We start from the raw sequence: 16,958 nt of genomic DNA, 5'->3' as shown, positions 1-16,958 counted from the left end.
CGGCCTCCCCACTTTGTCCCGGTGGACGCGCAACCAGCTGGATTCGTCTGCCATATCCGAGGCAATCAATGCAATCTGGTTTGAAAGAAAATCAATAAGTTGTATCCACTTATGCCTCAGAGTGCAGTGGAGGATCCTTTGCAGGACTAAACTAACATGTGAGATTTCATAAAAAGCTCTCGGAGGCATGCCCCAGGTGCCACGGGGCTCTGCATTCCAACTTATTGTTTTAAATTGAACATCTTTAAACACAATTACGCTACATTTGGCTAAACTGGAGTCTCTTCAGGCTTTCCTCAGTGCCAAACATTAATCACCTGGCCGGTTGTTTTGGCTGATACCAGGCCTTTATAAAAAAATAAAATAAATAAAAAAAAAATATATAAAAAAAAAATAAGCCAGTGTTGCTGACTGCACACTGATAGAATCTTACTTCTTCATAAAACCGTAAATGCAGTTCAGTATCACAACACTATTGGAATTGGCATCCGCCACCACAAAAATTTATATAGGACGGGCCCTATTGAATACGGCAGTGAATTCATTGCTTGCAAACGGAAGGTATTCTACCAGAGACAGTTGTCCCTCCACCCTGTACGATGTTGTCACATAGTATATGAATGAGATGTGATGACTTAAACCTCACATATCAGTGGAGCGCACAATCTGTCTGCCAGTAGTTTGACCAAAACCACCAAATCCACGTCCGTCACAACACCAAATTGGCAGAAGCATGTGATTGAAACAGCCTCAGTCTGCTGGAAGGCCCAGCATGGTAAAATGTAGTCTGTCATAATTCCCAAACATGGTAAGCTATACTTGCCCCGGGAAGAAAATAAAGATGTGCCACTTTTTATGTGTGCCTGTCTACGAAAGTAGAGCCCCTAGTGTTTGTTTCTTTGAATTGTCAAAACAATTCACATTCACACTGAGCTGTCAAAACATTGGCTGTGCCTTGTGAGTATCATGTGCATGTGCACCAATTGCTTGTGCACTTGGTCTTACCTAAAAGTGCATTTCCAATAGTGGATGAATACATTTGCGTCATGGGCACTTCACTGGAGAAGGGCCATTAAGTTTATTATTTTGAGCAGAACATGCGCAACAACTGACCTGCATTTGCCCATTGTTATGCTGATTGTGATGTACTCGCACAATGTTTCTATTCTATTTAGAGTGCTTGTAATGATTATGTGGGCATTTGCAAAATTATCCACTTTGAGGCCCATTCTCAAAGGTTTATGGTCACTTTTATATATATATATATATATATATATATATATATATATATATATATATATCATATTGTCACTGTCAGGCTGAGATTGGGCCCAAAATTGAAATTTTCCCGAAATTCCCAATGGTCACCGCGCCCCTGATGGTAACCACGTGGTGCTAACTCAAGCAAGACGGATTAAACAAAAACAAAAACGGAAAAGTAATGATTTTGAACATGAGGACAGCTATGCAGCAAAAAGAGAAGCCAAAATGTAAACAGAAAATTGTACACAGCCCATTTTGTAGCTAGTAGCATGGGTAAATATCAGAGATACCATTTTTTTTAGTTAAGAAGCGTTTTTTTTCTTTAAATAAAGCAAAATAGCAACAATGCTGAGATTTTAACTTTACGCCACAACCAAACCATTCTTTTGAAAATTTTCAGACACTAATGTAAATTTATTTATAAGTGTGAAGCTGTGCAGATACACTGACCTGCCAGTCAGTCATCTTGTTTTGCATACAACTCATTTATGGGTGGTTTTGGCAAGGGTCTGATATACCTTGTAACTTTAAAACACACATTTGGAATCGTATATAATTGTGAACAATTCCCCCCCAGTTTGAAAATGCAGCAATGTATATCAAGCAATCTTCATCCAATATCATGGACTAAAATAATATATCTGATCATGTAATACCAGGAATGAAGAGCATTTTAAACTGCCCTCACATTTCTAAGAGTCACCACAATGCCAGTTTTACCGTAGAGCGTGTGTACTGCCAAAAACAGTCCAGTAAAACACCACAGACGCAAAAGATTTCTAATAGTATACGTCACTGTATATTTGGCATTTGAACAAGTGTGTATGTGTGATATTTCACTAAGGAGAAAGTGTTGTCCCAGGTTCATCAGCTCACAGGAGGTGATTTTAATGCACAGCCCACCAAATCCTGTACCCCCCCACCCTGCTATTGCCACCTGGCTAAACCAGTTAACACTGCAGACTGGAGGTCATGGCCCAGTGGTGCCGGTGCAGACAGCTCCGAGAGGTGTGATATGAGCCCCGTGCGCCGTAGCCTCGCCCACCTCGGAATATCACCACACTACAGTCATGGACTCACACCTCGATGAAGAGAACGATGGCTGTAAATCTGAAACAAAGCAAGGTCATCGGGCATGCATACACGCAACCAAACACTCTGGAGTTTTGAAACATTGTTTCCACGTAAACAAAATGGAGTGAAGACAGAATGTTATGCTGCGTCACACTGTTTTAGTGCTGATATCCGTCTAATTGATGACTTTGTGCCACATCAATCCATTATGCATAATTTAACATGGATCAAGTCCCACATTAACATAATCGCCCATTGGATATTCCGCATAGTGTGGCACGCCACTGGGAAGCAGAATCCCACCCTGAGAAGGAGTGACAGGGGAGATGCACCCAGCATGAGTTGACAAACACACACACGCAAACACACACACACACAAACACACAGAGACATAACACACAACACACGTGCGCGCAATCGAGAACGAAGCTGATGTTAAGATGTCAGATCCTTATTCCCTTTAAGCAAATAGTGAGAGTTCCGAGTGTTTATGTAGTGTTTGTGTAGAGCCAAATTTGAATAAACAGCCACACAAACACACACACACACACACACACGGACACACCTACACCTACCAACACAGACACACATACACACCAGCTCGGAGTGAGTGCTGAAGCCGCCTGCTTAGACGCTGCCGTTTGCAATCACTAAGCAGCTTTAGTGTCTCCTACCACAGTCCTGATTTAAAATTCATAAATGCTAATCCTTCATAATTTACAGTTTAAAAAGCAGCCCAGCTCACAGGCCCTGTGGCCACAGCTCTGTCAGAGTAATTATACCAAGGGGCCGGGATTGAACTACTAGCAGACACTTGAAACAGTCAAGGAAATCTCCCTCAGTGGCACCAGACCCAATTATTCCAAATAACTAAACAGATTAGTGAGTCATTTTCTTTTCAATCTGGACACAGGTACCAAACTGGCATTGTACTTTAGTCGGGTGGGTAAATAACGTGAAAGTTGGGGTACGCCTGTTTCTTAATAAGCCGGTGCCGGAGTCATTTTTTTTACCTACTTCATTTAATTTGTGGCCTCGCCAATTGTCTTTTACAAGGTTATGAGGCTCTCTCGCTTTGGATGGTGTCACGAGGTGATTTGCTGGCCCCTCACTGTTCACTGACATGGCAATCAGCGCGTAAGTGTGTGGGTGTGCCTGCGTGTGTGTGTGTCTGTGTGTGCACGCATGCATGCCACTAATGAAGGGAAGCTTATGTCTGGGGAAGTGCCAATTCACAAAACAAATTCCACGTCCTTGCAAGGACACAACACATTAGTTCAGATGTAGCATATCAGGGATTCTTTCATCCAAGGCCGCTAATAGAAAGCCATTATAAAAATGTTAGGCTTTCACTGTAATGGACCTCAATGACGCCAAGTACCATCAAAGGTCCCAAGTTTTGTATATGTATGCTTTCAGAAATACCGACACACCTTCCTTTACAATACATAGTTAATTACCTTTCTTCAAAACATGTTTTGTCTTACATTCCCTTTTCCAGGAGTGTACTTATCATTGGACTAAGAGCCTTTCTGCCTGATGTAGCTCCAGTTGTGCTATATGTGTCTGTGTGCGTGCGTGTGTGTGTGTGTGTGTGTGTGTGTGTGTGTGCGTGCGTGCGTGCGTGCGTGTGCATGTGTGTGCATGTGTGTGTGCATGTGTGCGTGCGTGTACACGTACACACAGGTACATACAAAGTAAGGTTTTTCCAATTGCAATTTTCACGCAACATAGAAAGAGCATTTCAAAAGGGAGCTAAAAGCATGTATAATTCTGGAGAATTTACTAAATATAGGATCTTCAAATAATTTGGGTTACACACAAAAGTTTTGTAAAAATAATAATAAAGTTAATATATTGGTGACAGTAAGTCTATTATGTTACTATTGTTTTACTAAAAATATGAATAGTCTAGTATTTGCATTATAATTTGTAGTGATGTAGTGATAGTAGTATAATAGAAACTGCAGCAGCTTTTATTATCCACCCATTCATTCATTCATTCCTTCATTCATTTTCTACTGTCCCAGCAGTCATCGGGCTGTAGGCGCGGGACACCCTGAACCGGTTGCCAGCCAATCGCAGGGCACACAGAGACTAACAATCATCAGCACTCGCACTCACACCTATGGGCAATTTGGAGTGCTCAATCGGCCGGCCTACCAAGCATGTTTTTGGGCTGTGGGAGGAAACCGGAGTGCCTGGAGAAAACCCACGCAGGCATGGGGAGAACATGCAAACTCCACACAGGGTACTACCCAGTGTGCCACCGAGCCGTCCGCTTTAATTATTATTATTAATTACTATTATTATGGTTATTATTTTTTTATTGATATTATTATTATTTTGAGATATTTACAATTCTTTCCTGTGAACATCAAATGACTTATAATTTTCTTGGTCATATTAACGCTAATGTGTTTTCCTCAAATTTGTTGGGGAATTATTTCAAATATGACAAGAAAATAAGCCATGATTTACTCATTTTAATCCATTCAAGTTTCTGATATCTAGGTTAATTTCAGTGAAACGAAAAGGATCAGAAATATTTTAAGCTATTTGACAGCCTGTTTTTTTCCCAAAAAGGCTCAAAGAGAACAAAGCGAGTTCTCATATGTGGTGTTTTTTATTTATTTTTATTTTTTTATTTTTTTTAAGATGGCCACGACCCTCGGATGATGTCTGAGCCCTACATCACTGTGACTTTCATCTCTAAGTGAAAGAAATCATGATTCCATTAGAGCAGATTAGGACCAATGCGCTGGACATCATGTCACAAATCCTAAGCTTTAAAGTTTCTCTGTCTTCTTCTCCCAGTCACCATCAGCCATGAGGAACCAATCACTCAATGCTCGCGCTTTTCTTCTTTTCTACTTAAAAAACAAATCTGCCAAGATGCTTGTTATTGTGGACTCAATACTTGCCCGTGCGATGGACGTATAAAGCCAACTCACACCAAGTTTACATCCACACCTATTGTTTTTCGATAACGCCCTTCCTACTCTTTATTGCTGTACGTCTTTCACATTTGACCTCTACAATTAACCTAACACGAGAGTAAAAAAAATGAGAGCCCACACCATTGGTGATGTACTAGAGCAGCTTTGCTGTTCTTAGTGAGCAATTGACCTTTGCCACACCCTATAAATACAGACTGACCAATCACAGCGCAGAGCTCTGACTACGCTATACTATGAAATAGCTATCAGCAATTCCAGAACACATATAGACAAACAGCCATTCACATTCCATTCTATGCAGAATTTTGAATTTTCAATTAACCTAAGTTTTAGGAATGTTGGAGGGATCTGGAGTATACAAGAGTATACAAGTACACTTGTAGTACACAAAGGTTTGAACCAACTTTTTCGTGCTAATCCCAACTTTTGATTCCTCGTGTATTCTTAATTAAAGTTAGTTCTTAAATTGTTCACACACTGCTGTTTTTTTAAATTTCATTCTACATTACCATTGCAACTATCAATGATGTTACATCCAGTTAACTGCATGATAATTACCAGGCTCGTCCTCAACTCTCAGTTGAACTCACTTCATGAAACTATGCTGAAGGTTGTGTCTATCGGTGTTCAAAGAAGCCGTCTGAGAATAACACATTTGCACATGTAGTCTATCTCCTGCGAAACACATTGTGGCTTGTAATGTGTTCGGTTTGTGGTTCAGCCATTTCCAACAACCAAATAGCTTGCACGGATGATAAGAGTTTCATTATTTTCAGAACAAATCAAAGGCACCAAGCAGCATCATTCATAAAACAGATTTCAATATTCCACCTGTTCGTAATGAGCTGTTCAACAAAGCGACGGAGAGATGGAAGACAGAGCAAGAAATAATGGAGGAGGTGTGTACAGTGCACAGGCTCAAAGAAAGCAGCAGCCCAAAGGATATTGCTTTTAGTTATTCTGGTTGTGCACCCTTAGTCTGCATTCAGAAGCGGGGCAATTTTACAAAATAAAATCTAATCAAAACAACAGCAGAATAAAACAATGAACTTAGACTCCAGCTGAAAACAAAAATAATGATCAGTTTTATTTATTTATTTAGCTTTAAAGCCAAACGCAGTGACTTTGAAAACAAGAAAATAATAGATTATTTCATCTTGCCGTTAAAAAAAACAACAAAAAAACTATTAGATATAAAGTCACTGGACACAACGAAATTGGCTTTGATTAGTTGACCAGAAATCAAACGTATCATAGGATGGACACAAAAGCAACACCCTCTGTATTTTCCCATAATATTTTCAGTAGACTCGAGGTCATAGTAATTAAATAGGTAATTTTATTCTTACATTAGGAGTTATGTTGATATTTGACGTGAATGCTTGAGCCTCATGATTGCAATGCCATCTTACAATGCAGCCTTGATTACTTACTAGCATTTTTTGTGTTTGTGTTTCTCCCACAAATATTTGAGTCACAAATAGTAGCTTTCGACCAAAAGATTTAAACGCCTAATTGACGACGTTTAAAACCAAATAAGCAAAAAACACAAACATATACAAGTAGTAAACTGGCTGTCTGAACTGACAAACCGAATGAGGGAACTACTATATAGTCTCCATGTAGTGCAGGACAATATAGTCAATGAGGGGTTAGGGAATAATGACGGACATTCAGACGCAGCCATGGTGTCTGTGTAGTGCGTGAAGCAAAGCAAGGAAATCTATAGAATATGAAGCTGTTAAGAAAACCAGATGGCATATTGTTTGATAGCTGTGCACTGACAAAGATGCAGTATACACACCCTATTGACTTCTTAGAAAAGTGATAGAATTTGAGCTTTTATTCTTTGACATAGTGTAGTAATTGTAAAAGTGATGCTTTGTGATGTACTTTCTGAGAAACCTTGTCATCGCCTCTTCCTTTGTTTCTGTTGTCTTCTGCTCAGAAATCATTCAAGGACACAAGTCTCTTGAGATTGATTCGTTGAATGTTTCATAGAGTCAAGGTCAAAAGCCTGTTTCATTTGTAGTAAGGTATATTGTCAAAAATAATGGCATAAATGAGTCATTCTTGGCTGTTGCTTACTTTTCAGTATGGTAACTTCTTGGAGAAAAAAAACGAAACATTTTGAAGTTTTTAACCACAATAGTGGTTGTTGACCTTGTCGGAGGTACCGAACCCCACCAGTCAATCATATGTATATTCACCGAATTACATACCTGCAAATCAGTGCGACTTCTGCTATTGCCTTTGCGAGACCAGTTCAGATATGCGTCACCACGAATTTACACGATAAATCAAGTGTGTTCGGACCTCCGCACTGGAGGCTCTGCCGAACCCCTGAGACCGACTCACCAAACCCCTTGGGTTCGATCGAACCCAGGTTAAGAACCACTGCATTTGATGCAATGGTTAACTTTCACAAATGTCTAGTACTCGATACTACTAATTTCCATCCTGCTAGTTAAACGTAACATTAGCCATTGCTCTGCAGAAGCACAAAAACAAATAAACAAAGAAATCTTTACCTTGGTATTGTTTTTTAAATGTAGTTTACTTCAATTATAATCTATCCTAAAAAAGTGGAAATTTAACTATAGATGCAGGTTAAGATCCGAAGACTTTCAAACCGTAGGAACGTTTACATTCATTCTGAGGTTCCCTCCAAATGAGTGATGTGCCAAGTGGAATGTGAGGTTTTTTTTCTTTAGAGGACAACACTACCATAGAGAGTGGAATGTGTATCGAGGAAACTAAAAACAATACTTTTTAAAAATTAAAACCACCATCTCCACTGATATGTACTATAATAGATAATCATCAGAATACTAATACTAAAGTAACACCTAAAAAATCCACTCAAATACAGTAACACTGTATTCATAATGATGAACAAAAATGGCTAATTGAACATCGACTTTCTGGTTTCCTCATAACTACTTGCATTTGCCTCCGAAGCCTTTTTTACGATTAGTGGTTTAAATATAAAGATGCTTATTATTTCTGACTAGGCGCATGATGATGATGTCACTCTAATCATCAAGAAGAGCAATAACAGCAGCTCAAGGCATTGCAGATGGAGTATGATCTTGTTAGTTTCCCATGCATCCCTAATAGGCACGTCTCTGTTAGGGGGAGCAAGGGAAATTGTAACACATTTCAGTAAAAGTAATTGGTACTCATGCAGACAAAAGCCGGCACATATTGCCATCACTATGTATACAGATGCCAATGTAATTACCTTGACTGTGCAGCCTGCTCCCTCTCCCCGTTTGCTGCCTTCCCATGATTACGTTTTTGTTGCCTGCGTTATCTGCAAGAAAATCACGCTCCTGTGCTGATTAACAAATAACTCAATGATGAGCCATAACAATGTCCAGTTAGGTGCTAAACTACACCATGTTTGGACAAAGATCTGAGGCCTTATGGGAATTGAGGAGACTCCAGTGATGCCAATTTGGCACAGAGAGGATCAGATTCCATTATTTCTACAGCCTATGCAGCATGAATATCCTCTCACATTAGTTCAATGTCAGAATCAAGCACCGCAGCTCCATGTGTGGTAGGTTGTCCAGAGATGCACAGTGTGACTCTTAAAAATGTAATTAGTTCATCTCTCCAGGATGAATTTCCAAGCTTTACTTATATGCCTAAGTAAAGTGCAGTCACTTTGATGATAAAAGGGATAAAAAGGCAGTGATAAGGTGGAATGTTGAGCCTGCTAGTGGAGGTCTAATTGGATGAAGGAACCCTGTAGTATGAGGTATTCATCCCTTATAGTGCAAAGACATTGGTAAAACCTCCCACGCTGTTTTCACTTGATTCAAATAATCTATTTTCCAGTTAAACTGATGGAAATATTGCCTCTGTTCCAATCAAAGTCTGACAGCCTTCGCAAAATCATATCACTCAGTAGGAATAACTAGACTGTTTTGGTATATTGGATTTTTGATTTTCAGCAAAAAAGCTGGCTCTTAAGAAAATCCTATAAACACTTATGTTACATTACTAAATGACAGGGGTAATGTTGTTTGGAACATTTAATTTGTATGTATTCACTATGTGTTTTATTTGTTACGGGCTGTCAAACTTCCGGCCACGGCATTGCAATCGTGAGGCGACACTGAGGGGGCAGTGCAAAGCTGCCACGTGGAGCCTGGCGAATGCTTGGTAGGTGATTGATTTGCCGTTCATGTCAGGATGATGCTGATTTTTTACACGACTTCCCCATTTGGTGTGTATGAGTGAACGAGTAAGGGAAAGGACCTTCATGTCAGTCTTTTTTTTTTTCCTTGATCAAATTGTCATTTCTACACCAGATGTAACCGGCTGCACACCTTCCAAAACATTGAATCAAGATAGTGTCTTTTCATTCTCTGCACAGTAAAGGTTTACTCATCCTATTTCATAAAACACGCATAAATCTTAATGATAAAAACCTAACATCTTGAGAGTGTAATGTTTGGTGACGATCCAAATGAATATTGTTCAGCCTGTGGGAGGTCTTTCTGCTCTGCTGAGTGACCTTGTTGTTGCCAAAAGCACAATTTCTAATTCAGCGGTTGTATTGGATCTCATTAAATTAATCTTGGGTACCTAAAGTTGTGACTAGTGCGTGTCACTGTGCTTTTGCCACCACCTGATCCCAAATGAATGAGCGGAAATCAGCCTCTATCCAAAGCTTGGCCTGTGGCTGAATGATCTCATTCAGTGAAATAACTTCCTCCTTCCTTCCATGTTTGGTGCTGTAGCTTTTGTTTTCACTTGCCTGCTGGTGGCCAAGCTGAAGAAAAACATTGGTCCAAGCAATAAAAGAGGTAGGAGGGTGAATAATGTGTCAGGTGCTCTGAATGAATTAAAGTGCCAGGCAGGGCCGTGGAAAAACCTCTGTGTGAGGCCCTAATCAGTTGCAAACAAGGACGGAGGAGGTGGGGGGGTGGGGGGGACTCTCATTCCTGTAACTAATAATTTGCGGTTTCCCAATGCAGCCAGCCAGCCAGCGCCAAAGGCAGAGACTAATAAACTTGGAGGCTGTGTAGATTTATAAATGATTAATTAAAGAGCCTCCCATGGGAGCTCTAGTAGGCTATAAGCAAAAAATAATAATTAGCTGGGATGAGAATTAAACTAACAGGAAAACATCGTGATCATGTTGGAAAGCGCATGGCGGGGGCAGCTTGTGTGACATTGGGCTGACAAAAAGGGCCCTCAGTGCTCCACCACTTTGGGGTAGAGTGCGAGGAAGGAGGGTGACTGGGTTGAGAGCAGATAATGAAGAGTGTAGACAGAGCGTAGACACACACATACACACACACGCACGCAGACATGCTGGCGTTAGTCATAAGCTGTAAGGAAAGATGACTGAGTGATTGAGAGGGGTTAGGATTGGGTCTGAAATTAGTTCTTGACTGCTTCAAGTACCTCTGCACTCAGCTACATTATCATCTCTGGTTGCCTTGCCTCATGCCTGCCCTTCAAGGAGGTCTCCAAAGGTTCGCTGCTCTAGTTCTTTTTGTGAATGTCAAGATGCTGAGTTGAGGGTCCAGCAGATTTAAAGGGAAGTGTCAAGTTATAAGGCCCCTAATAAGAGAACTAACTAATTTCATGCCAATGATTTGAATGTCACAATATATTCTAACTTCCTGAGTATTTTTGATAGCGGCAACCTAGCTTGTGACTTTCTGGATGACCATGGGCGATCTAGGATAATTGGACCAAGACTCTGTACTCACAATGTTGAATAAGTATTGTGAATGCCTGCAATATAGGCAGGTTTTTTGTATGCTATATTATTCAGTGAATACATTAACTTATTTTGTGCTCATCTTGTGGCATCATGCAGCTAGGACGATATGTTTAAGTGAATTGAAAAGCTTCTTTTAGACAAAAGTAGTGCGTTGTCATCATCCTGTGAGATTTGGGTGGCAACAATTGCAGAATTGCTCAATTCATAGTCAGGCTTCACCAGAACAAGATATCTTGTAGAAAATGTGGAATAAATGTGATTGGACATTTTAAGTGTTTAAGTTTTGAGTCCCTTTGATTAAAATACAAAAATAGAAAGGACAGAGTTTCAAGGCCATGAAACACATCTAGTGTGTAAGTGTCAAAAAGAAAATCTTAAGGAGAGCTGGAAGAAGGGCCTAATTGAGTTTTAATATAGGCAACCACCTGTACATTACAGACAGATTGAGTCTAATGTGACTTCTTCAGAAACCCTCATGTGTCAATCTTGACCTCAGTTTGGCACTCAGGTTAAAAAGAACTGGCCCAGAGTGTTTTTTTCTTGATGTTTCCAGCACACCAGGAGATGAAAAGTGTCTGAGATGAAAAATTAGACCTAAGAAGACTGTTGAAAAGAGAAGTCAGACACATCTTTAAGCCATCATAATTGACTCACTGGAGGGCTGGGCTCTGGTGGCACCGAAGTCCTTCAGAAGTCAATGTTCCCTGAATCTGCAGTCAAGGGTGAATACATGTTTTTAGTTTTCATAAATAAATATTTTATTCAACAGTCAATGTGCTGGAAGACAGTCCTTTCATGTGATGCTGGCTCAGTTGAAAAATAGAGGCGACCAAAGGCTACCAAGCAGAAGTGTGAGGGAGTAAACGTTATGTTTGAAAGATGGCTAAAAAGTAGGACTACTGTTTTTACTGATTTGATCACTGGGAGTTTCCATCAGGTTTGGAGTGACGTTTGTTTAGCAGGCCTTCTTTGAGCTGTGTCAGGCATTTCTTTATGAGAAAGGCAGATTCTCCCCCCCCCCCCCCCCAACATTTCAACAGATTAAATCTACACTGATCAAGACACCTAGACTGCAGCGATAACACGAGACATTGCATTTTGTTCAAGTCAAAAACCAGAAAAAAGTGAACTGTAGACTGTGAAAAAAAATCATCGAGCCACCACTCAATAGAGCAAAGATCTCCACCGGAGATTCCTTGTTATACAGTTGCTGACAGTTACGCAGATTAAAAGATGACTAAAGAAAATACATTGCTCTTCTATCTGTACTATTTATGAGTATCCACCAATATCTAATTTGATATACTAAGCATCCTGAATCTACCATGCATCCTGAATGCAAAACAATCTACATAATACTGTAAAAAATGAGATAGATAGATAGATAGATAGATAGATAGATAGATAGATAGATAGATAGATAGATAGATAGATAGATAGATAGATAGATAGATAGATAGATAGATAGATAGATAGATAAGAGGGTGATTAGTTTGATAACCTTAAACAAAGAAAGCATTGCATTATTTTAAGTTGAACTAAATTCAGTAATTGCATACATGTACTTGGAAAATATGCAGCATAAGTAACTACAAATTGACTGAACCACTCAAAAATAAGATAAACACAGTTTGTAGCTCAAACTAAACATTTCAAACAAACCAAACATTTCAAACAAACTAAGTGTTAACCAAACTAAGAACCAAAGCATGCAAGTCCATTTCCTACCAGTTGCGTGTGACCAGGATAAGATAAACACAGTTTGTAGCTCAAACCAAACATTTCAAACAAACCAAACATTTCAAACAAACTAAGCATTAACCAAACTTAGAACCAAAGCATGCAAGTCCATTTCCTACCTGTTGCGTGTGACCAGGTACAGAGGAGTCTCTTTGGGTTTCGTTTCTTTGCTTTTGCTGTTTAGTTTTTCTTTAGTTCACTCACAGGCTTTCCCTTGCTGGTCAGTAGGCAATATGGCATCTGACAAGAAGTTTGGTGAATTGTGATGCGGCTGTTTTTTCTCTGCCCCCTACAGGTCTGGAGATGGATTAGTGGATTTGCCTGAATGGTCTCTACCTCTGTTAGTTTACGTGACAGATATTGTGTAGCTTGTTCAGATGTGTGCACCTTGGCTACCTGTGTGAAATATAATGTAGAAATTATTCTAAACAGATATTTTCAAAGGAGTCGTAGTAATTATTCTTCGCAAAGCACAAAGAAAATATACCTGTGGTTATCGTACTACATGTGTTGTTTCACCATTTGTGTTCAAATATCCACTGCTTAAAGTTAGAACACCACAACACTGATGCTATTAGTTAACAAGTCGGGTCACTCATATCTTCAGGCTGTACTTAAATGGCAATAGCAATCATTAGCATTCTGCCCATGATTACTACTTGATTGGCCAGTCCACCAAGTCCTGGGAAGAATTTTGGATTGGTTTGAACAAGTTATGCTTATCTCACATTCGAACCTTGAAGTTCAAGGTTATTAGGATAATCTTACTGGAAGTCATGATGGACATGTACCAATCAAAGACAGCTCAGGGATTCACACCATAAGATATGCTGACAAGGAGTGCTATGATTTAAGAGGCAGAGATGAAGGAATAGGTGAAAATTTTCAAGTGCTACAAAAGAAGAAGAATGTTGGCCGCAATAAGAAGATGATCAAAACAGTTTTAAAAGAGAATTTTGCGCTAACTTTGCATTTTTGATTTGTGGCAGTTATACATACCATACACGTGTACCTGGAAAAAAGAAATATAAATTCTGCCTGAATAACCACACGTCTAGTATAGTTACATCAACAAAGGCAAGTGTCGAGCAATTGACTTGTATTACAAATAACTGTACAATAAAATAGGCAACACCCACCTTTTGAAGTACCGTTGTCAGTCCGTCACAGTATCAGGATCCATTTTAATCAAAATTGTTTCTATCAGCTGCAAATTGGCTCATATTTGTTTCCCGTTGCTGTACAAGTTCAAGAAGGGACAATGTTCCTTCTGTATTTAAAAGAAAACAAAAAGGCATTCCGATAATGTGTGTGAAATGTAAATGTTCATAGCAATGACTTCAGGAGCAAAAAAGACATTTATGCAATAATTGAAATGCAGCATAAAATTGCCCTTGCAAATAATCATGAGCCATTATGAGAACACATTCTGCCTGCTTTTTCTAAGGAGCCAAATTGGACATGCACACACATGCACACACATGCACCCACACCCACACACACACACGCACACACACACACATGCACACACACACACACGCACACACACAAACGTGCATACACAACCGTGCACAAGCACAAAAGTGGAGAACGCATCTGAGGCTTTTACAATTTCACATTAATCTGCAAAATTAAAAAAGGTGATCGATCGGATGATCAGATTGACGATCAACAATGTTTTTCATGAAGTTAGGAGAGGAGCGATGGGAGGCATTCTGTAAGAAGCAAAAGCACAGCAAATAACACAGGCAACATGCACTCTGAAAACGACTGAAGAGAAATGTAAATACAAGACTGCAATAACGTGACAGCACACTAATCATATTTACAAACTATATTACGTTTTCCCATTGTGTTTGCTTTGCTTAGGATTGGCTACCATGTAATTGTCATTGTAACCAGTGTTGGCTTATGGGAAAATTTAACTGCAATGATATACAGTAAGACGACTGGTAGGATTATTATTACTTTATTATGAGCCAGTATATGTTTATTAAAACAATTTGTCATGCAGAACAGTAGCGGGGAATGGAAACATTAAATTGTGCTCCACTGTGGCCGTAGAAATGAGTTACAATAAAATTAATGGCGGGGAGGCCCACGCTGACACTAGACTGCTTCGTAATAACCCACTGCTTCGTTTCATTTGCCGATCATTTCCTGTTGGGCCCTCTCCATTAAACATACATGCAGGGGATTATTGAAACGGTCCTGTGGCAGCCATTGTATTTGTATCGCGCATGTGTGTGCGTGTGTGTGTGTTTGTTTGTATGTGTGTGAGGGAGAGATTTTCTCTGTGAGGCTGCGCATGAGGTTACACAATATTGGCGAGTGTGTTCCAAATGGTTATAACACTGCCACAGTGTGTTTGTGTTGCATTGAGAGCGTGAGGCATGAGGACACAAAGGGTAAGTCTCAGGTCTGAGTAGGAAACATCATTTTGCTGAGTGCCTGGGAGGAGCGACATTACTTTGTTGGCTCTGGCTAATTGACTTTGAAGCAAAAGCTCGAAGGATCCGTCGGAAGTTAGGGTGATGAGGTAAATGCATTTACTTTGAACAATGTCCTTTACTCCCCTTGCAGGTCACTCTTTGGGATGATGTAAAGACCGGTAACATGACGTGGTGTGTGTTGTTTGTCACTGGGACCTCGTGTACGTTGACCAAACATCGGTGTCAAATTTCATCACGGTTGAAAGATTTACAAAAGCTGGCCTTAAAATGGCATTGGATACCATTTTATACCCAATGGTCAAACAAAACACGTTCCTCCATATTCCAATTTGGATCTGTTGGGATAAGGGTGTTTATTTTTTTCTGTCCATCACATGCTTGCTGTGCTTTTGATGTAAGCGCCAATACCTCCTGTAAATTGTTACCAATAGCATATATGCATTCTGGACAGAATGCCTTGCAGTATATTGATGACTCGCTTTTAATACACCTCACATCCTCAGTACGCATGAAAATTCCTACTACTTGAATGAAAATTCTAAAGCTAATCTGAAAAACAAAATGACACTGTTATTTCATCCACAGCCATTTGGACAAAATCACTGTCGAAAAAAGTGTCTGCGATCAAATGGACAATTAGTTTTTAAGTGCTCATTCTTCGCCTCTGCTGCCGACCCCTCGCCAGTTCATGGCACCCCCCACCACCCTACAAAGCCTCGTATGACTACATTAATGCAACTAATTACCATGTCAGTCAGAAGTAATGGTTATTAATTGGCCCCTAGAAAAAAAGGACAATTTCAAACAGTAAGTAGTGCCTTTAAAAGCCCAATGAAAGGCTAAGAGAGCAAGAGCGAGCGAGCGAGAGAGAGAGACAGAGAGAGAGAGTGAGAGAGACAGAGACAGAGAGAGAGAGAGAGAGGGAGAGAGGGAGAGAGAAATGTTCCAGCCCCACTGCTGGCATTAGTCCGTCTGCTGTCCAGATGTCTCCCACAGGTGACAGCTGCAATAGCCTAACAAGCAAATTAATCACGGAGCTTTTGTGGCGCTTCATTTTGGGCAAACTCATTTCGTTTCATAAAAGACTTCATCTCGTGTGAAAAATGACAAATTGCGGCCGTAGAGTGATGTGGACGGCCAGGCGGCCGGCTCTCATTTCTGCACTGTGCCTGCGAGGTACTGAAGAACAGAGGCTGGGAGATAGAGCAAAGGGAGAACTGGGCCCGAACCCGCCAGTCAGTAATGAAGCCTAGCACTGCCCCCGCGGGCTCAAGTTCTGAGGAGCCTCACAGGTGGCAAGGTCTGATTAAAACCCAGCTTGGTTGTAAAAAACGGGCTTTGAATCTCCAGCCTGTCATTCTTTGTCTCGAAATTGCAATATGATGGACATTTTGTGAAGCTAGCCTGACATGGGTTTGCTGGTAGGGGAATTTACTTGGGCTTTAAATTCAAGTCCAGCATTTGCTTTCATTTATCTGGGAGGTTCAAGAGCTCTAGTTCTTGTTATATTTTCGATAATCTGTATGTTTGATGATGGAGATCTCATACATTTGACACACCAGGCACGATATAATTTGTTTTACAAGGTCATAGGTCAAATGAGCTGTTTGTAAAAGGTCATTTGGGTTCAAACAACTTAGAACATCATTGGATGACTGTCTATTATTTACTCAAATGTTACATCTATATTTCTGCTTGAAGGTTGAGGTTAAAAAAAAC

At 40.1% G+C, this 16,958-nt stretch overlaps 1 long non-coding RNA gene across 2 annotated transcripts in view; it reads right to left on the bottom strand.

Annotated features, from left to right (window-relative positions):
• Positions 1-13,002, bottom strand: part of LOC125967473 (uncharacterized) — a 42,627-nt gene extending 29,625 nt beyond the window's left edge. For both annotated transcript variants that reach the window (XR_007480745.2, XR_007480744.1), the window contains exon 1: positions 12,906-13,002. This is a non-coding gene — a long non-coding RNA (uncharacterized lncRNA). The remainder of the gene's footprint in view (positions 1-12,905) is intronic.
• Between the last annotated feature and the right edge of the window lie 3,956 nt (positions 13,003-16,958).

Source organism: Syngnathus scovelli, chromosome 4 (assembly GCF_024217435.2).
Source record: "Syngnathus scovelli strain Florida chromosome 4, RoL_Ssco_1.2, whole genome shotgun sequence".
NCBI classification, from domain to species: domain Eukaryota; kingdom Metazoa; phylum Chordata; class Actinopteri; order Syngnathiformes; family Syngnathidae; genus Syngnathus; species Syngnathus scovelli.
Note: the sequence above shows the minus strand (reverse complement) of the source record. Positions and strands in the feature narration are given on the sequence as shown.